Here is a 23,739-nt window from a genome sequence, read left to right as displayed (position 1 = left end):
ACACAGACTTCTTCTTCCTACTAGCTCTGTGACCTTCTAGTCTACAGGGGAGAGCCCAATGTGGTGCTCAGCCCAGACAGATTCCTCTATGGGAAGGCTTGAATCTTCAAGCTCTTTGGTGCTCGATGCTACCTCTAGTTAGCTCAGCCCTCTGTCTCTTCTGCTTTGCTTTACTGTTCTCTGTGTTCAGTCCTCCTCTCTGGGTTCACTGTTCCACTTCTTCGTCTCTCGAATTTTGCTGCCTTACTTCCCTTCTCAACTAATTGTCTTCTTCCTCTATTCATAGCTTTAGCCATTCGACCCCTATGCTTGTTTGGTTCCTCTTTCGCCTCTGTCTCTTCACCTTCTGCAGCTGCGCTTGGAGTTCCCTATTCGGCGTCATCATCAGCGCTCAGGGAGTGGCCACTAGTCCTCCTCTAAATGGCGCTGGCATACTTCGTCGATTCATTTCTTCAGTAACGTCGTGGATGAATCTTTCCTCCATTTTGGCAGTCAAAACGGATTCCAAATCCCTTCTAAAATGCGGCGTATTCCCTTGTCGATTCCACTTCCTCCTTCGAGCACGATCTTAGCCATCCGATCTGAGCCCTCCAGATCTAATGCCATATGCACGTTTCGCGCGGTTGACTTGCTCGACCGATAGCGTGCGATCAACGGTGGTTTTCTCTCACCTCCACCTACCACGCGTCGATCGGTGTATGGAATCGCTCTGCTCTCATCCAAAACCTCTTACCGTTCAAGGGCGCCCCGATCAAAACCGCAGGTTTCCAGAGCGTGGGTCCCGTCGTTTATACGTTTAGCACTTTTACCTTTTCAGCCTGCGGTTCTTCGGATCCCGATGCAACCGAGTGCTCGGGCTTCCTCATTTCAACCCTGTTCACCCAACGATGAATCATGCATAAAAAATCACCTCTTTTTCCCATTCTGGGGCTCCTAGGGGCTACTTTGGCCTCCCGTGCAGTCTCCATGGGCCTCGGTCAGCGCACTTTGACCGAGGTCCTCGTTGTTCCATGCTGGCTGCCATTGCCACTGGTTCAGGGTGTTTTTGATCGCTGTTTTGGATTTCTTTAGAGATTTGTTTGACCTGATACAGTCATGGTTCTTTGACAGTCTTCTATGGATCCGATTCGGATCATGGCCTTCCCACTGAAAAAGCTTTTGGACCACCAAAAGTTGGTTGTTAAGCATTGACTAAGTGAGGATATTGTTTCTTCACTTGTCCAATCTCAATCCACTTTGTGCTGCTTGGCTTTGAACCTTTGAGCCCAATCCTAAGGTACTCCATATTTCCCCTGCGCGTCGTCCTTACCTTCCTGTCCAGCACTGTGTCTTCTTGCAACACATTGAGATATTCAGGTAGCAGGTCATTGATAGAAGGAAATTGAATCTGCTCTTCAAGGTCCTCAACCATTGAAGGTTCAAACAATCTCAAGCGATCTGCATTTGCGACTGATTAGATGTGAATGTAAGCTAGTAAATCAAGGCGAAAAGCATTGTCCCCAATCTTCTCAAGTATCCTAAAAGGTCCATACCTTATAAGCTTTAGATTTTTACCTTCACCTTGCATCTTATCCTTGTTGATATACAACCAGACTTGGTCTCCAACTTGAAAACTATGCTCCATCCGATGCTTATCATGCCTAGCTTTGTACTTGGCCTAGCTCTTTTCCAGCTGTTCTTGTACTACCTGGTGGATATCCTAGATCTGTTCAATGAACCTAGTTGCCTTGTCCACATCACTGTGTCCATCTACCATGGTATCTTTACCAAAGACAAAATCCAAAGGAGACCTTGGTGTGAAACCAAAACAGGTCTCAAAAGGAGATCTTTGTGTAGAAGGGTGCTTGGCTCTATTGTAAGCATGTTGCACATAACACAAGTGTTCATCCCAAAGCTTAGGATGTTTGCTGCAATAACCTCTCAGTAATTGGATCACTATCCTGTTTACTACTTCTGTCTAGCCATCTGTTTGTGGATGAAAATCTATGCTTTTCTTCAACTTGGTGTCCATCAGTTCCCACAGACTTGACCAAAACTTCCCCACAAATCGGGTGTCTCGATCAGATACAATGGAAGTGGGTAATCCAAAATGAACCCATACATGTTCAAAGAACAATTTTGCAGTCTGTTCAGCTATGATCTGTTTACTACAAGGTATCAAAATACACATTTTGCTGAACCTATCCACAACAACATATAGATAATCATGACCTTTCCTAGATTTAGGCAGTCCTCCAACAAAATCCATGGAAACACTTTCCCAAGGGTGAGAAGGAACTAGCAATGGAGTGTACAAGCCTAGTTTTCTATTGCTGGGCTTGCTTTTAGCACACATGGCACACCCTCTTACATACCTAGAAACTGTCTCATTCATTTTCGGCCAATAGCAGAATCTTTGCAACTGTGCAACTGTTTTACTTACCCCAAAGTGACCTGATATTAGAGAAGTGTGTGCTTCCCTAATTATCTTTACTCTCTCGATTTGTGGAATACAGAGTTTCCCACAATGGTATAAGAGTCGGTCCTTCATATGATAGTCCAATTCTTCTACTCTTTTGCCTTGACTCAAAGTTGCATATACATCTTTAAAGTCCATATCCTGAGCATATTGTTCCATGTAGCTTTCATGTAGCACAGAATTATGCTTAAGTATGGTAGATGCATTTATAATGGGTCTAGATAACATGTCTGCAACCTTGTTATGTACGCCCTTTTTATATTTGATGACTAAATGAAACTATTGTAGAAACCCCATCCATCTGTAATGTCTTGATTACTGCAACTTAGTTTGGGAGTGTAGATATTGGAGTGGCTGATGATCAGTATGTATTACTGTCTCTTTGCCCATTAAATAATGTTTCCACTTTTTCACACTCTGAACTAATGCATACAATTCTTTATCATATGTAGGATAGTTAACTACTGCAGGATTAAAGGTCTCAGAATGATAACATATGGGTTTACCGTGCTATGTAAGCACTGCTCCCATGGCATAGTCACTGGCGTCAGTTTAGATCTCAAATGGTCTTTGTAAATCTAGCAGTGCTAGTACAAGCGCTGTACTAATTCTCTCTTTCAAGGTGTCAAAGGCTTTCTGATGTTTGCCTCCCCACTGAAACACCTTATTCAATCCTGTTATAGCATGTAAGGGAGCTGTAATCGAGGAGAAGTTAGAAATGAACTTCCTCCAATATTGTGCTGCTCCTAAGAAGCTTCTCACTTCTGTAGCAGACCTAGGTTTAGGCCAGTTCATAATGACTGCCACTTTAGAGGGATCTATTTTTAATTCACCTCCCTCTACTATACGACCCAAGTAGTTTAGAGATGTTTTTCCAAATTCACATTTTGAGAATTTAACATAAAGTTTTTCTCTTTTCAAAACATCTAATGTCTACTTAACCTGGTTTAAATTTTCTTCCCACGTTTTACTAAAAATCAGAATGTCATCCAGATACACAATAAAAAAATCATCAAGAAAAGGTTTGAGTACATCATTCATTAATCTCATGAAAGTAGCAGGAGCATTAGTTAAGCCAAAAGGCATAACCAGCCATTCATACAATCCCTGCTTCATTTTGAAAGCAGTCTTCCATGCATCTTGCTCTGCAACTCTAACCTGATGGTATCCACTGTGCAAATCCAGCTTGGTGAAATAAATAGCTTCCTTTAATTGATCTAGAAGATCATCTATGCGAGGAATGGGGTAATGATTTTTTATTGTTATCTTATTCAGTGCTCGGTAATCAATGCACATTCTCCAAGAGCCATCTTTCTTTCTCACCAAAACGATTGGTGACCCACATGGTGATGTGCTAGGCCTGATGAAGCCCTTCTCGAGCAACTCCTGCACCTGCTTCTTGATTTCAGCATTCTCTAAAGCAAACAACCTGTACATCCCAATATTAGGCAAAGGAACATCTTTCTGCAAAATAATATCATGTACTATTCACTTTTTGGGTGGCAGACCTTTAGGTTCTTGAAATAAGACATCATCTCGGAAACAACCTTTTCTATATCAGCTTGTTGTTCAACATTACAACCCTAAAATACATTGGTTTTATTAGGTTTCTTTTCCTTTACAACCATCAGTAAGAATTGTTTACATGAATTTATCATTCTTTTCATCTGTCCTGAGTTTATGAGAGTATAGTTAGTCTTGAGCTTATGAACTCTTACAAAGTATTTGATTCCATTTTTAACAAGTAGATACTTGTTCTCATCTCTATAGAAAATAACCTTTATATCATACAAGTAAGGACTTCCTAAAACAATTCCACATATATCCAAACGAATTATGTCTAACTCAACCTCATCTAGAAATGCTGACCCAAAAGAAAACTTGAGTTTGCACTGTCTAGTCACTTGTAGTTGTGCTTTATCATTCAACCATCCTAATGGGTATGGTTTCTTATGAGGTGTAGTTGCTAATCCCAATTTCTTTACAATTGCTTCAGAAATCAAATTTACTTGTGAGCCACTATCAAACAAAGTATCAATCTTTTGATTTTTGGAAATAACTCGAATATGGAAAAGCTCATGTCTTTTTCTCTCATTTTCTTCAACAATAATAGATTGAGCAGAATTACTAGTAGATGCTTCATAATTCTTACCTTTTATACCTGTGGCTGCTATAGTTGTTTCATCTCCTGAGTCTGACCCCAAATATTTCTAAATAGCTACAACTGTCTTCTTCTTCTTGCCCTCGGACTTCTTAGGTCTCAGCTCTGGATGCAGAATCCAACAATGCTCATCATCATGCCCCTCCTTTTTATAGTGAGTGCATGAAGCTTTGGCTTTCTGTGCAGTGTTAGCCTTCCTTGCTTTCCACTTCTGCTTTCTTTTCTCCTTGCTCTTGCTTACAGTGGGTTGGGATGGTCCCCCAACTTCTGGATTTCCATTCTTTCCTCTAGCTTCTAGATGAGTAGCTTGTACAAATACCTCATCTATACTAGTGGGATTAAACATGAGGATGGTATGCCTCATGTAGCTGTGTAGACCACCAATGTACTTCAAAAGAGTCTCCAGTGAGTCTAATGAGATACCCAATATCAATGCTCTCTTTCTGAACTCTTGAGTATACCCTTGCACACTTTGCCCTTTCAACTGTCGAAGAGTTTGCCAACTCATCATGGCTTGTTGCATGTAGGCTAGTGGATAGAATTGCTTTTTGATTGCAGAAACAAAGTCACTCTAGACAAAGATGGTCTTACCATGTCTTTTCATATGAGCTTGGGTTCTACCTTCCCACCAAACCAAGGCAGTGCCTCCTAGGCATAGGCTTGCTAGCTAAATCTTACTATTGTCTGAGTTTATGTTCTGTACCCTGCAATACACATCAATTTGTCTAATCCAATTGTCCAACTTTTCAGCATTTAGCTCTCCATCATATATAGGAAAATCAAATTTAACATCTAACTTAATCAAAGATGCTTTCTTTTTATGCACAGGGCTATTAGGAGGTGTGAGAAAGCTTTCCTCTTTCCCTTTTCCTTTGGAGTGGTCATGTCAGTGAGACTCATATTCTTCTTTATCTTGTTTAGAACCTGATGAATCTTCAACCTTTTTCTTTCTAAAGTCTCTGTACATTTCTTCTACCATAGACTTTATAGATAGGAAACTCTCTATGGATTGAGGGTCTGGCCCAACAGAACCTTCCTCTGACATTGTCTTCCGAGAATAGACTCTCCCAATTTCAGGATTAGTTTCCACCAACTCTCCTTCTCCTAATTTGAGCTTTGATCTTGTGGGCATTCACAGCTAAACCAACACAAGCTTGTCTAACCTTACAAACTAGAACTCTGATACCACTTGATCTGATATTCACCCTATGAGCGACATTAGCTAAAGATTTATTAAACTAAGGTATTACAGACTCATGTGTTAGTGTGTGTGTTCTATGTTTTTGAAGCAACGGATCGATCAGATTGCCAATACACGGACAATAAAATGGAAAGACAACAGAGAAATACAGTAAGCATACATAAAGACACAAGCAATTTTAATAAGGAGTTCACCCTATTCTCCAGGGCTACATCTCCAGTCCAGCTTTCAGTGGTGGCCTTATTTTATTGTGCCTTTAAGCAGAGAAATTACAATACAGGGACTCAATGTGAGTTCTCCTAAAGCAGGTTTTTCTTGGCAAGGTGGTCCTTGGATTCCCCAAGCCACTTGAGTACACAAACTTCTTCTTCCTACCAGCTCTATGACCTTCTGGTCTACAGGGGAGAGCCCAATGTGGTGCTCAGCCCGGACAGATTCCTCTATGGGAAGGCTTGAATCTTCAAGCTCTCTGGTGCTCGATGCTACCTCTGGTCAGCTTGGCCCTCTGTCTCTTTTGCTTTGCTTTACTATTCTCTGTGTTCAGTCCTCCTCTCTGGGTTCACTGTTCCACTTCTTCGTCTCTCGACTTTTGCTGTCTTACTTCCCTTCTCAACTGAATTTCTTCTTCCTCTATTCATGGCTTTAGCCATTTGACCCTTATGCCTGTTCGATTCCTCTTCCATCTCTGTCTCTTCACCTTCTGCAGCTGCGCTTGGAGTTCCCTGTTCGGTGTCATCATCGCGCTCAGGGAGTGGCCACTTGTCCTCCTCTCAATGGCGCCGGCATACTTCGTCAATTCATTTCTTCAGTTACGTCGTGGATGAATCTTTCCTCCATCATGGCGGTCAAAATAGATTCCAAATCCCTTATAAAACACAGCTTATTCCCTTGTCGATTCTGCTTCCTCCTTCGGGCACAATCTCAACCGTCCGATCTGAGCCCTCCAGATCCGATGCCATACGCACGTTTTGTGCAGTTGACTTGCTCGACCGATAGCACATGATCAACAATGGTTTTCTCTCACCTCCACTTGCCACACATCGATCAGTGTATGGAATCACTCCGCTCTTTTCCAAAACCTCTTACCGTTCAAGGGTGCCCCGATCAAAACCACCGGTTTCCAGAGCGCGGGTCCCGCCGTTTGTACGTTTAGCACTTTTACCTTTTCAGCCCGCGGTTCTCTGGCTCCTGATGCAACCGAGTGATCGGGCTTCCCCATTTCAACCCTGTTCGCCCAACGATGAATTGTGTATCAAAATTCACCTCTTTTCCCATTTTGGGGCTCCCAGGGGCTACTTTGGCCTCCCGCGCAGTCTCCATGGGCCTCGGTCGACGCGCTTTGACCGAGGTCCTTGTCATTCCATGCTGGTTACCATTACCATTGGTTCAGGGTGTTTTTGATCGCTGTTGGATTTCTTTAGAGATTTGTTCGACCTGATACAGTCATGGTTCTTTAACAGTGTTCTATGGATCTGATTCGGATCAAAAAAATATAATAAAGTATTCCTAATGATTAGATTTTGATTTGGTCAATAATATTTTATTATTTTCCAATTCCTAATTTAACCCAATACTTTTTTATAAATAAGAGGGTTTTCCATTCATTCTTCACCATGATCATTATCATCGTCACCATTATCGCCTAATAAAATTTGAGCTCCCACGTGAGCTCCATCTTGCTTTTGGTTTTTCTTTCATTTTGAGAGAGAAGAATAAGATCGCTGAAGCACAAGGACATTAAAGGACCCATCCCATGTAGTGGGATTTAAAGACCCATGTTGTAAATCTTCTTCACCAGGTGTTTCAATAAAATTATTATTCATTTAAAAGCTTCCATTAGGTTATTACACTTCCTTTTTCTACTACTATATGTTTTGGGCTTGCACTAGATATTTTCTTGCGGATTTTTATCATGTTTTATTGCAAATATGAAGCATAGAACTAACCACATTTTGTTGTTGGGGTTACTTGTCACCAATGACTTAAGTGAAGCATTTTTGGTACACTTTTCCGAAATATTTACACTAACACAAAGACATTTTGCTATTTTTTCCTCCAATTATTATGGTGTCAACCTTGTAGGTTATGGAAGGATAGGAGCAGCAACACTTCCATCTTTATAGTTGTGAGTAGTAGACTTCCTTGTTGCCATAATTTTGCTTTCAACTTTTCTGGCACCCCCGAATGTCTTCTCCAATGAATCACATTCCCAAAGGAAAACCTCATGTTGGATGTTATCCTTTAAATTCCCTATGAATAAATCACTCATATGCTCCTTTGGAATATCAGTTTCCTTGATATTCAATTTTTGTAAGTCCTCAATGTGCTCCGCCATTGAACCCTTTTGTTTGAGATTTATCAATTGGCTGAAGAAGGTGTTGCTATTTGTATCCTCATAATGTGCTATCATTTCCTCCATAAAAATTAACCAAGTGAAAAGTGGTTTACAAGAACAAAACCATCAATACCATACAAACTGATTGAGTTCTACATATAAATATGCACTGCATGCCTTTTGTATGTGTTACACATCATGGAGATCAAAATATTTCTCCATTTGTGGTATCCATGTTACCAGATACTTTCCATAAAACTTCCCCATATCGATATTTGGAATGTGGTGGGTATTAAACACAAAATTAAAGTCTCTAAAATCATAATTCATATTCCTTTTATCCTCATCCTAATTTTCATGGATTACCTTGTCACCACTAGGAAGCCTTTCTTGCAACAACTTTCTCAACCCTTCCATCTTGACATTCATCATTTCTTCAATGTATTTTAAGCCATCCTTCAAACTATCTATGTTCCTTTTTATTTTCACTTCTAAACCATCCATCTTAACATTCATAATTTCTTCCAATACATTTTTGGTTACTCTTTGTGAAAGAGAAATTTGTTACACTTGGTCTCGTAATTTTGATATATCATGTTACATTTCTTCCTCTTCTTCATGCGTCATAGTAAAGCTTTCTGGTTACTTACTATGTGTGCCCATTATTTTGTTTTGAGGAATTTGGGAACCAAACAATGATATATATGCCCTTTGAATCACTTCAAACTTATTTTTCAAACAGAATTTATGCAAAATTTAAAAAAATATGCACATTTTCTTGCTTTTTAGGAGCTCGATATTGAATTTGTTGTATCTATGTAATTTTGGATCTCCAAGGTCTGAGTTTTTTTCTTGTGGTATCCCTTTGAGTATTACTTCCAACCCCACAATTCAGACTAATATTGTATTCTTCAAGAAGGAGTTATGCCCAATCTCCCACAATGACCTGATTATAGACTAGTTCAGTAGAGTGAACTTGTATGGAATGCCACGCGTCACTATTTCATTCTTCTGATCTAAAAAAATACATTAAAAATTATAGTATGTTCCCCTTCAGTCACATTTTATGAAATTAAAATTTTATTCTCAAAGAGAAAGTTATGACGATTTTCCCCAGGTTTCTTGTTTGATATTGAATTCTGGAGCCTGCAAAAACCCTAACTTATTTGGACCATATATCAGAAAATATAGCGAACCAAGATATAAAATTTCTACACAAAGTTCAGCAATATTTCAAATCCACATTGTCAAAATTTTAGCTTCTGAGGCCTCATAGAAAAAATGTTATAGTAAAAATTCTAATATGGCCTATTTGAAGCAACGAAACCCTAACATCCCAAAGCTCTAATACCAAATGTTATGCAACCAGCTCACAAAATAGAAGAAAAGATAGATCAACATGAGGAATAGCCTCTTTGAGGGGGAAACCTCCTTTACACCACATAAATGAACAATTCTTGGATGATACAAATGATAAGACCTCCTTGGTATATATAGGAGTCTAAGGGGTCACAATATAATCAGAGCCTACATAACAATAACAATGTATGGGAAAAACAAAAAAAAAAATATTGGGCTTCTATGGGGTAGAAAAGTAACAATATTAGAGCTACATGGGCACAACAATAAAAATATGGGTCTATACTAATATTAGCAATAAAGGGGTTACACTAGTATTATAGGGACCTAACAAAATATCTATGACAAAGGATTGAAAGTATGTACATAAATCAATGATTTGACAGAGTTTGTAGGCAGGACAAAGAGGACAAATAATTGTGTTGTTGCTTTTCTTTTATGTGATACTATTGCTTGTCTATATGGATACCTATTGATGATATTGAGAATTTTCATCAGTATTGTTTGAGTTTGTTGTTGTTTATATTACGCAAGATATGTGATGGTTCTTGCATTAGGGATGTTGCCTAATGATCAATGAATGTCATATTGCTATTGATGGTCATGAATATTATGCAGATATGATGTTGACATATTTGTAGCATGTTTGTTTGCATGTTTTTGCAAAGAGGGATTTTGCATTGATGAGATTAACAAGGAATGTTTTTTATGAACATGATATTTGTTTGACTTGGCTTTGAGAAAAAAAATTTCTTGGTATTTTATAGTGATTTTGAGAAAAATGTTTTGACTTGTTCAGTATTGTTGAGATTTGGCTTGGTATTGACAATGTTGATGAGAAAAGAGATTGACTTGGTGTTTGACAGGATTTCACTTGGCATTTGACATAATTGATGAACTTGGGTTTGATGGTATATTGATTATATTTGTTTGATCAATGATTTTTTTCAGAGAGGTTATTGGTATCTTGGTATTTAGTTATTTAGTGATTGAGCATAATGGTTGATGTGGGTCTAGTTTGAAAATTAGATAAAGCATGGCCTGCAGGTTTTATGTGGTTGAGACAAGTGGATCCAGTGTGAAAGATTATTAAATGTGGTTTAGAAAGGTACTAAGGTTGGAGCCTTTAGTGAGGGAGTAGGATCTTCCTTCTAGTAGTAGTTGGTACACCTAAAAAGGGAGTAATAGCTTCCTTCCAGTCGAAGCTAGAGAATTTTGTGGAGGTTGCAACCTCCAATAGGTATAAGCCTACACATTGATAAGAGTTGGTGCTAGTGCAATACGTAAATAGATATTTTCTTTATAATAATAAATAAGACAAAGATGATATAAGTGGTGGTTTTCTCTCAATTCGATCTCTACCTAAAATTGTAGTGTCCCTATGTGTTGACGTATTAATAATGTGTTTCATTATTATGATTTACATTTTCTTATGTTTAATCTTGCTCATGGTTTACTAAATATGCTCATATATATAACACATAATTCTACTAAAAAAATAATGGATCAAATAAAATGAAAGAATAAATTAAGTAAAATTTGATTAGGCATGAAGTAGTTTCACCCACCCCCCCCCCCTCTCAATATTTCAAACAGAAATTGTAAGTAGAGAAAGTGAATCATTTGCGGAGTGTAGATTCATTACCAATAGATTTATAGGATGTGAGAGATCAAGCTTAGAAAAATACCTCAAATGTTGATGTGACATTCAAATACTTTATTCTCCAATTCGAGCAAATCCTATATAATTCTTGAAGTGGTTTTATTAGTCAACAAGCAACAACTTTGCAGTTTTGACCAAGAACCATGAGACAACCTCAAGGTCTACCTTTTCCAATTGCTCTTTTGAATTCCTCTCTATGCCTGTGCATGTTAGTGATCAAGTCTTCTATGCTAGTTGATTCAGTCAACAAATGGAGCATCAAGCATGTCAACTTCTTTGATTATTTGAACAACTAAATTGACAAGAGAGATGTGGGGCTATTCTGCCTTCTTTAATAAATCTTTTGAAATTTTTATATTTTTCTTACATCTTTTTAAGGAAATGTTGTCCTTCAATTCATTGGCATTTAAGATTTTGGTTAGGTCGCGTGGAAGAGTCTTGGCCATACTTTTCCAATATATCAACTAAGGAAATAGATCTTTTTCTTGACAGAGCCCTATAGTGTTGTCTACAATATCATTGAAAGATATGTTGCTTAAGTCTTGTTGGGTCTAAACTAGAGTCAGATTTTTACATATTTTCTATTGTGCTTGTAAAATTTTATCATTAATATGAAAAGCTCTCTTTGAATTTCCTAGGACCAATCATATTGAAATTGAGTTTATTGACCTAAAGCTGTAATTCTACAATCTATTCACCTTTCTTTTGTTCTGAAATGATGAAATCATGTTATACTTTGGCAAGATCAGCCTTTACTTGTTACTTCGAGATTTTCATTTGTTGAAGTTATTGTCACTACTCTTTTGAAAGCTTCATATTTACTTTTTCATTAAATTGGGTTTCTATTTTGTCTCGTTGTGCTTCAAGATCAACAATTTTTTTATTTAATCGGCTAACAATTTCAATTATATAATTTACTGACCAAAGGTTGGCATTGGAAAAATCTCCCATTGAACTTTATATTTCACCTGCTAATTGCTTATCACTTTTTTTTGATCCATCATAAATAATCTTATGTTGGGCTAAAGATACACCTATCTATTTAGTTTTTTTTTCCTTTTAAATTTTCCCTTCTGATAACAACTCTTTTACTTATGCTAAAACAATAGTCAATAGGAGGAATCTCCTCTTTAATTGGAAAAAAATCATGAACATAAAGAACCTATAAATAAGACACGACTAGGTATGGATGATATGGGAGTCTTAAAAACAACTCTGGATGTAACCAGGGCGATAACTTCTTCAGCTTGAGCCTACTTGATACGAGTTTCAAAGCCTAGAGGTATTGTCATGGAACTTTCTAGTTCAATATTCAATGGATTTTTACGTTTTCTTTTAGCTAATTCTTTTTGCACTTTTTTGAGAAAATTATATTCTTGATGCATTTTCCTTTCCTCTTCCTCTAAAAAAATAATATCTATTACCATGTAAGTGCTTATTTGAGGTTATTGATGAGGAGGATCTATTTCCATATGTTGGATCTCTGTCTATATTGGTTGTGTTGGAGGGAGACTAGTATGTTGGACTAGTGTCTCTCTATAGTCTACACTTCAATATTTGCTTGAAGGATAGGTGGTGAGAAACTTCTTCTTGTATTTTTTATACTTTGCAATTCAAATTGGTGATGCGTAAGTGGCTGCTAAATTTTATCTAGCACTTGCTGAAATTCTTGAGCTCTTTGAAAATTTCATCAACAATTGACTCCTCATGGCTATACTTTTTAACTCTAGCGTGTAAGAAGTATTTTGAAACAAACTTGCTAGGATCATTATTTTTCAACGCAATATAACGCAACTTAATTTTATCTAAACGTTCGATATCTAACCTAGCTTGAGGTATATTGGACAATTCATAGACACTGATTTGAATAGGAAATTTTGGCCAAATATTTTTGGACGCAAGGTGTCGGCCTCTGGGCACACTTGTGTAAATGGTTTGTTATGCAATTTCTCTACATACGAGCCTATTGAGGATAATTTTAGGTAGAGCGTGAGAAGGAGATAGGAAACCATAAATTATGGCATATGAGAGTGCCTCCTCTATATATCAGTCCCCAATCCCATTCAAACTTTGTATAGCTTCATTATTTATTCTATGGGGTGGTCAACCAAAGAACTTTTGATGAAGAGGAAGAACCACATAGTGGAAAATTTCATAGAAATATTCATTGGTGTTTTCCTCTTATAACTTGGAATGATAAATATGCATAGGCCAAGGAGAGTTAATAGTACGTTCCTAGCCCATTTGAGGAAAATGGGTGTGGAAACATATGGAATCTATAATGTAAATCGAATACAAATTAGAGGGGTAGTTCCATCCATTCTTTGTTTAAGAAAGGTGTTAATTCGTCTGTAGAGGTTATTAGACATAATGGTTTCCCAGTTAAATAAAAACCCATTGAGAGGCATGTGAATAATAAGGTTCCAATCCAACTTGAAATAAATGGGCCTCTTTTACTCAAATAATATAACACTGTTATGGCCATGTACAAGAGTCCAGGTAGCATTAAGCAACATAATAAATTTTATATCTTTCTTCCTTGAATTTACTCTCATCATACCACAATTCCTAGATTACTTTAGGTAGAGTTTGGTCATACTACACACACTCTTGTTGATGAAATTTCTGGAGAAACTTAGAATTGTAAAAAATCTCAAGAACAAGGAGTTTACACATACTTTGAAGGTATTCTAGCTTGAATGAGAAAATAACAACTTTTTTATTGTTTTAAATCACTCTCTTTTTTAGGTCTATGTGGTCAAGGGCCCAACATACCAAGTATGTGTAAGGTGGCATCTTGGGCTAAGCAACAATTTTATACAAATGAGGCTTTGCAATGTATCTAAAGGTTTTTTAAGGGATATATTTTTCCTCTTCTAGTTCATATTCTATAGAAAGCTCTTCCTCAAGCATATGATAAATCTCATGCCAAGATTTACTTCACTGTTTTTGAGCTTGGAATTAGGGTTCTTATCATTTGGGTCCTTGCTTTGCTAGATCTGCTTCTTATTTTGTGATTTCTTTCATATTGTTGAAACTGTGATTGTTGTTGGTATTAAAGTAAGAATATACAAACAAAACAACTACAATATTAATAATATCCATAAGAGATTAATATTAAAATATTAGCATATCGAGCAAGCTTTCAGTAAAATAAAAAATCATAAAAACTCAATAATGATGATCGCTTGTAAACATTTGGTGATTTGCCTCATTAATTATAGGGATAAAGGCCATTATTGCAAGTTATTCAATGGCACACTCAAATTTGAAAATCTATTAATGCTTTTTTTACCACCTAAATCCTAGTTAACTTTAATCACTAGATCATCAAGGAATGAATAGGGCTAGTTTCTGTGTGCAACCTGATCAACCGATCTAGCATGATATGGAAATTTTCACATGGTTGATCCATGTAGGTGCCACATGGTTTCCAAATGTGTGAAGGATATTGACAACATAGGAGTGTATTTGGTTCATCAAGTCATTGGTCCATCAGATATTACAAGTCATGTATTATGTTTCTTCCAATGGGTAGTAGGCAAACATATAGTACTTTTCATGTTTGGTGTCATGAAAAGATATGCTTAATGATAGATCCATTTATTGCAACACCATGATCAAGGTTGTTGTGAGTATCAATGTATTGAGGCCAAAGGACAGTGGGTGGTGGAAAGACATATATTATGTCATTTGACGCAAATAACAAACCTTTTCCAAACATTTCGGTTTATCAAACCACTGGTTCTTTGGGAGAGTTAAAACATTAAGAAATCATTTTTGAAGGCTAGTGGTTGGTGGCCCGGAAAATAGAGTTATTTATGTTAAGTAAGGACTGAATTGTTTGTATATTAATATTTGTTCACAACAAAAGTATTGAGGGAAAACATTAGATTTTTGGGTGGAGCTAGTATATTTACAGAATCACTTTGATCACTAAGGTATACAGTATATAAAACTTAGGTATAGGGGTAGAAAAAGAAAACCTTTTAGGAAATCAAGGGTCCCCATCATTTTACCCAAGTAAAATAATGGAAAAGGGGGGGGGGGGGGGGGGGTGTTTCTCACTATAAAAACTTCCATGTTGTTCAAACTAATAAAAAACAACCTGTTATTTGAGTTTAGAGCTCTATTCAAAGTTTTAGTCAACCCGCTCCATGAAAATGCATCGATTGATTTTCTCAGTTTATCTACTCTAAATTGGACACTCTACATCACCATTGTGATTTGGAAATTGAACCAACTTTCTTTCCTTGTCATCCAATCAATAGAATGCAACCAATCTTGTCATAAGTTAAAAAATTTGATGTTTGAGCGACCCTTGTATGTAGGGGATGGTTCGCATGGATGTTAACTCCTACCTTTTTCAACCTTTCAAATGTAATTTTAAATGCATAGACTCTAGCCTTGTAAGGGGTGTTATGAGATAATTTTTTGCAATTCAAGCACTCAAGTAGCAAGGGATAGAACTACATAGGAGAGGTTGTATTTCTTTATAGTTTGGATGCTAAAATAAATATTTCTTTTATTGCATGACTTCAACAGGATATTGTAGTTTTATCTGAGTGTGTGTTAAAGGAGGCAAACCCCCTGCTTCCAGTATACTCTACGTTATTTCAATTTCCTATAGGTAGATGCTTCATTTTATTTCATTAGTTATGTGTGTTATTCCTTTCATTGATATTGTTCATTGTTTACTTAAGTTACTACTTTAATTTCTACTCCTTTACTTGTATTCATTGCTTTTGATTTTTAAACAACGTGATAATGAAATTGCAATAGCGTGTTTTATTTATGTCTAGGGATTTAAGATTTTTTAACCCAAGGAATCTTGAGAGTGTGACAATAAAATGTCCCAGGACCTAAAACTACAACCATACGATCCATTGGACAGGGTTTGGTAGTCTAAATGTTCTTTTTATTATAGTTTCAAATTTAGGTGCTACAGGAATTAGTAAGTGTTGGAGAAAGAGAATATTGATCATTAATGCTTTACTTAATAACTGAACCAAAATAAAGCGATACCATCCATTAAAGAGAAAAGAACATTTTCCGCTTGACTTTTTTTGGAAATGATTTATCAGAAAAATTGATTGTAATATATTAGAATCCCCTAACCTAGTCTCACAAATATTTTTCCAACACCTTATAAGCTTATGAGCATCCAAATTGATAATTTAATGATCATCAATTTAAAGTAATTAATTTCTTGACAGATATGTTGTACCACCACTTTGCCCATTTTTTATATTTATTAGATGCAAACAAGCAAATACATCCTTCTAAACATATATTCATAATCTCAGTTTGTCAATCAAATTAGGGATGGTAAGATGAGTTGTAAGTCAATTAAATATCCAAACAAGGAAAACATTTAGTCCAAAAAATTCAGGTGAAAATTCGATATCTATCCATTACAATAATATTTAGGATTCCATGTAACTGTTTTACTATTTCCATGAATGTTTTTGCCAATGTAGTTGTTGTAAAAGGATGAGAAAGAGAGAAAAAATGGGCATACTCTATCACTAAATCTAATACAACAAAAATGACATTATTTCCTTTAAAATTGGGTACGTTTGTAGCAAAATCCATTAAAATGTATTCCCAATATTGACTTGGTGTAGCTAATGGTTGTAGGAGACCTGGAGTCTTGATTGTCTCTCCCTTATCCTATTGGCAGATCACATAATCAGACACAAGCTTTGGAATATTATTTTTAATAACTTCTTAGAAAAAAAAAACTTCTTAATCCTATGGTAAGTTCTTAAGAACTCTAAATTTCATCCTATAGGAGAAGTGTGCAATTTCAAAAGGACCTTATGTTTGACTTGGGAATTCTTAGATAAATAGAGGTTATCTTGATACCACAATAGATCATTCTTCAACGCAATTTTATCTAATGCACTTGGGTCCTCTTGTAGTTTTTGAATGATCCTACATACCTTCTAATGTTGCTTCCATTCTTCCATTGCTTCTTCCACCCAATCGGGTTACAAAATAGAAATAACACATAATAAACCCTTTATTTCCACTTCTTTCCTTGAGAGTGCATCGCCACGATATTTTTCCCTTTCTAGTAGATAATTTCAAAGTCATAACCTAGCATCTTTGTAACCCCTTTTTGTTGTTATTCTAAATATAATCATTGTTCTAAGAAGCATTTTAATTTATCATGACTTGTTTTTACTTTGAAGTGTCTTCCTATCAAGTAAGGGCACCATTTTTTAACCACTTGTATTATGGCCAACATTTCTTTTCATAAATGGGTTTGAGAAAGTTCTTTCCTTTAAGTTGGTTGCTTTCAAAGTTAACAATCCTTCCTTATTGCATTAAAAATAAACCACATGGCTTGAGGCATCACACTCCACAACAAAGGATTTTATGAAATCAAGTGTGCTGAGGACAAGAGTTGCACACATAGCCTTGTTACAAAAATTGCACCTTAAAAATGATAAGAAACCAATAGTTATAGTCATTTCAAAGGGGGGACGTCCTTTTATATTGAATATAATGTACAAGACAAATTTGATGATTCTAAGATTAAGTATCCTTGGTATATATATATATATATATATATATATATATATATATATATATATATAGATAGGAGACAAGGGATACAATCATAATAAAATGGGACCATGAGGGGTTATAACCTACAAAACAATATAACAATATAATTGTAATCACTCAATATCTAGCGATTAATAATGGTTTTACGGTTAACATGGGGCTTATATAGGGATTAACATGCATTGACACTTCTAATAAGTGTTTTCCTCAACACTTGACTAACCGCTAGTGATTATGCATGAATAAGCCATATTCCCATGTCAACTCTTCCATTAGTAGGTTCCTCTATTTGATGGTGTAATCCATAATCATTGGATTACTCGGCTTCTTAGTCCTTTTTTCAAGGATTTTTTCTACTTTTAATATGATTTTCCCTTCTTCATTTATATTTGTTACACTTCCCAACTACAAATTAATAGCATGGTCATGGTCTCGATTAGGTGGAATACCCTTAGGAATTAATCAAAATAGCTTGGGATGATTGTTAATGGCTTCATTGATATCCCCGACATAGATGATATTAATGTTTGAACATTTAGTGAACATAATTGTGTCATTACACCATGTGCCCCTTTTCAAGTAATTTTTTAATTCCATTAGATTTTATCACTTTAGATTGTTTCCATCAAATACTTCTAAGCTCAATTTCCTTTCTTTCTAGGGTAAACCTTATGAAGATATCTTGAAAATTAAGGGTCACTATTCCCAAATATTGTAACCATTGGACCCCTGATACAACATTAGTGCCACCCATTTTTATTACAATCATGGGACTATCTAACAAATACTCCCCCATATTGAGCTTAATACTATGACACTTGCGTCAAAAAAATTATGGTGCCTCCATCTACAATCATTACATGAAACTCTAGTGCTAGAAGTATGAAACTATTAAGAATTTTTCTTCATTTGTAATTGATGAAGTTTTGGGTATTGCGTGAATAAATAAATATTGTTACCATTTCCTTTTTGATATATCCTTTTATCTTGAGGGTTTGTGGAGTATTGATACTAGCCAATGCATGATAGGATATTGTTGGAGTATTCCCTTCTAGCTCTAAATCTTGTGGTTATTCTAATCATTGATGTTCTTTCTTTTCATATTCTATGTAGAATAATTCATTCTCACTATATTTATGCCCATTACTATACTTGTTGTCATAGTTGGAACATAGTCCCTTTGTTCTTCTTTCATCACTTTGTTGAGTTAATGTTGTTGGTTTAAGAGAGGGATAACGACTTGCTCTATATTTATTAGTGACTAATTTTGTATCGGTCATATTTTTAATTTCAACTTTTCTTTCCAAACTGAAGGCATGCTCTAGATATTTAGGTTCAAAGAGGTGCACCTCATGTTGGATGCTTTCCTTTAAAGTCCCCATGAATAGTTCTAACAAATTATCCTGTAAAATATTATTTACTTTGAGACTAAACTTTTGGAATTGTTGGATGTGTTTTATAACTAGACTTTTTTTGTCAAATATTTAACTAAAGAATGTATTTCTCATAATCTCCCCATTTTGTTCTATCAATTCCTTTGTAAAAATCGGCCAAGATATAATAAAATCCTTTTTCGTTTCACACAACCATTAATACATGGTCTTGTTGGAAATACTGAGGGGGGGTGAATCAGTGTTTCTTACTATTTTTTCTTTTTATCACCAAGACACATATATATGGAACACAAAAATGGATAGCTGAAATAATTTATTTTATTAACACAAATAGTGCAATGAAATAAATACAATATATAATTGGTTGTAATCAGTTGCCAAGCACCAACTTGGACTTTTGTGAGGCTTCAACCTCCAGAGCACCAACTCTGCTCTTCCAAGGCAATAGTTTTTCACTTAGGAGCGCCAACTCCCAAGGATTCCAGTCCTTTCAGTTTTGAGGCTCCAACCCCGTGGGCTCCAACCCAAACCTGCTGAGCTTCCACTTCACTCCTATCCTCCTACTTCTCCTATCTCTCCTGCTTCTGCTCCCTCTGTCTGCACTTCAGCTTCCTCTCACACTCATTATTCGCACCCACACTTCCTTGTTTTTTCTGTTTTTGTATTCCTGATGCCTCTGACTGTTCATTTCCACTTACCACTGACTCTTCGGCTTCTTCCATGCTTGCTTTAGCTTCCTCTGTGCTGGCTTTTCCTTTGGCTTCTCTCTTCTCCATTGATTTGGCTTTTCGGTTTCCTCTGCGCTAGCTTTCCATTCAGCTTCCTGGCTTTTCGGTTGTTGTGTGTTAAACTGTAACAGAGCCCTGCTTTTTCAATGATAACAGACATACATAGAGGCAACATTATTTAATAGAAATGCCACATCCCAATAGAAATCGACTTTAGTTCAACCTCCAGAACTATGGGGAGCATTCCTTAATGTATTTTTGCCTCCAAACCCCGCACACAGCAAATATTCAATTACACAGGAAATATGAGAAAAAAATGCGATGGAAACTCTAATGGGCAGACTTCAAATATATTTCACCCGCAACTATTCCTGTATCGGATCCGCTACATAAATCGCAATCAGCGATCAAGGCTTCCGGGGCTTTTCCTTTGTATTTCGGTCTTTACACTGAAACCCGCCAATACATTGAAAAACCTTTATGCACGGAACTCAAGGTTTATATAGTTGGGTTTATAAAACCCATCAGGTCCGAATGTGCAATCGCAATTGGAAAAGCAAGGCTTCTAGGGGTCCTTTATATATTGACCCCATGACATCGCCGACAGCCGACGGGCCGATCCTCCTGCGGATGTGATATAGCATTGAGTTGTGTTGTAATCAAACCATCGGGTCCATGACATACATCGCAGTCAACGCTTGGGAGAGTGATAGCCCTTTGTCTATTATTGCGATGGGCGGATGCGATATAGCATTAAGCCATAGCACAATGTTGCAGTGGGTCCGCATGTATTGCAGTTGTATAATATACATATAGATATCGCAGTCGGGGGTTTGGGGTGATGGCACATAGCTGAACTGTTGATTATCACATCACCAATACATATGTATATATGCACCTATATACATAACCTTCTCCGCTCTGATAGTGTATTCGCCATATAACTAAGTCTTTCTGCCCCCGATAGTGTATTTGCCATATATGTAAGTCTTTCTGCCCCCGATAGTGTTAAACGCGCATGTATATCTGGGTTTATGCCTCCGATAGTGTTAATGCATCCTTTGCTCCTTTGATAGCTCCCGATAGTGTAATATGTGGCATATATGGCTCCTGATAGCTCATTTGCATGCATATGACCCTTTTGTGGCATACATTGCTCCGATAGCTCCTGATAGCTCTGTCTGCTTCCTCCATTGCTCCGATGGCTCTGTTTTCTTCCTCTGGCTCTGTTTTCTTCCTCTGGCTCCTCGAATATTGCCATATTGACATCAATGACAATCTATGTCAACAAGTCTTATTATAAAAATGGGGATGCAATATTTACCTTTCGTAAGGATGCCACTTGGTGTACATCAAAGTATTTCTCCATTTGAAATGTCCATCTTACATATCATTACCATCAAACTTCATCATATCAATTTTTTGAATATACTAGTTCCTTAGTGCTGACTTGAAGCCTTGATGATGTGGATATTGGATTAAAAATTCATGATTATGGTTCTTCAATTAATTTTTTTTATCTCTAATTGTGATATCATACTCCCCATATGAGATTTGATTCTCAACATCATGCTTCTCCTTGTGTTCATGATTTCCTTTTATCTCACATCCCTATAAGGGAGATATTTTAATAGAATGTTTTGTTATTCTTTTATTTCTTCCTTGATGGATTTTTTAATTTCTTCCTTATGTTAATTCATATTATTTTCTATGTCTCTTTTAAGTTTTTCTTGAGAACCTAATAAATCCAAATTTTTCAACATACTACCATCTATTTCATTGAATTTATTCTCTAATTGAGATAACCTAAATTCCAAGTATTCACTTTATTCATGATTCAAGTATGAGCCTTTGATATAGTTAATTGGTGTAGTAGCTTTTTTTGGAAGCATGTTGGAAAATAATAATAGTACGCCTCTTTATCATAACTTTCAGTGACCAAAAAAATGGGATCTTCTAATCAAAAATTAGGTCAATTGTAAGTTGTGTACCTTAATTTGGATAATATTTGAATGGATTAAGTTTTTCTTGATATATCTATAATATTTTATTCCTTATGAATCTGAAAATTTGGTCTATAATACTCTAGTATGTATTTTTTGCAATTCCATAGGTGTGAAGATAATATGATGTGTCAAGTGAAAGTTATGGTAACTTTCCCAAAACTTGTAGCTTTTTGGCCTCTTCCCATGAGAAAAACTTGTACACTATTCCACATGTCTAATTCTTCAGATATAATTCTGAAATTTGTACATGAGGTGCTTTTGTATGCCTCCTAAAATTCCTAAATATTTCACAGTATAAAAAGTCCCACAAAAGAAGAAATAGCAAAAATGCCAAGTTGACTAGTTTAAATTTTATTTCAAGATTATTCTCTAACCCTAACTTCCACAATGTATAAATCTAAAAGCATAGAAAACAAAATTATGAAAATCGAACTATATTTTCCTCAAATTTTCTTCTTAATATGGTTTAAGTTTCACTATTTGAAACCTCCCAAAAAAAAGTTATTGCAAAAATTCCAGACCGACTTGTTCGAAATTGATTTCAGGAACATTTAGAAATCTTGAATTCCTTAGGGTGTATGCCTAAAATTATAGAGAATCAGATTTTCTTGGATATTTCACCTCAATGTGGTTGAAGTTTCTTAATCAAAAACCTCACAAAAAATATTATAGTGGAAATTCCAAATTGACCTGATTTTAGGAGCATTCAAGAACCCTAAATTCCTTGAAGTAGATCTTTGAAAATATAGAAACCCAAGATCTGAAAGGACAATATATTTCCCAATATTTCTCCTCAATATTCTCCAAGTTTCACCATATTAAACCTTCTAGAAAAAATTATAGCAAAAAATGCCACGATGACATGTTTAAAGCAATAAAACCCTAGGATCATGAGCTTTGATACCAAATGTTATGAACCTTGCGCCTTAAAATTTATAAGAAACCAATATTTACAGTCCTCTTCGAGGGGGAAACTTATTTTTATAATGAATAAAATGTACAAGTCAATATTTTGTGATACTATGACTATGTCTCTTTAGTATATATACAGGAGACAAGCAGTAAAATTATAATAAAATGGGATAACCATGAGGAGCTCTAGCCTATAAAACAATATAACCATATAAATGTAATCACTCAATACATATGGATTAATAAGGTATTTTAGAGTTAACATGGGTATTTGGTAGGGCGTAGGGGTTAAAATCCCTCCTTAAGTTTTTCAAATGATTTGATTTCTTCTTGAGTCTAAAAAATGCTTCATTATTTAGTAATGTCATTAATGGTACTGTTATTTGACCATATTTTTGACAAACTTATGGTAATAACCCGTCAATACTAAGAATCCTCTAAGGTTATTCAAGTTTTTATGGATCAACCATTCCATCACAACTTTCATTTTGTTAGGTTCGACTTTGACACCTTCATGGGATATAATACGATCCAAATATTCCACTTCTTGAACCCCAAAGGCACAATTGGAAGGCTAAGCATATATTCATTGATGTTCCAATAGTTTTAAGACCTTGTCATCATATTTTATATGTTCTTCCCAAGATTTTCTATAGTTTAGTATGTCATGAAAAAATACTAACATAAATTCTCTAAGGAAGGGTTTGAATATAGAATTCCTTAAACTTTGAAATATTAAAGGTGCAATAGTGAGTCCAAATGGCATATCAAAAATCTCAAAATTAACTTCATGTGTTTTGAATATTATTTTTGGAATGTCTTCTTTTCTCATTATAATTTGATGATATCTTGACTAAAGACCCAACTTAGTAAAGAAAATAGCTCCATGAAATTCACTTAATAATTCATCAATGATAGTATTATGAAATGTATCTTTGATGGTCAT

The sequence above is a fragment of the Pinus tabuliformis genome, chromosome Q (genome assembly GCF_031772625.1).
Source record: "Pinus tabuliformis cultivar Carrire ecotype Pingquan chromosome Q, CPIR1, whole genome shotgun sequence".
In the NCBI taxonomy this organism is placed as follows: Eukaryota; Viridiplantae; Streptophyta; class Pinopsida; order Pinales; family Pinaceae; genus Pinus; species Pinus tabuliformis.
This window is presented reverse-complemented; position numbering follows the sequence as displayed.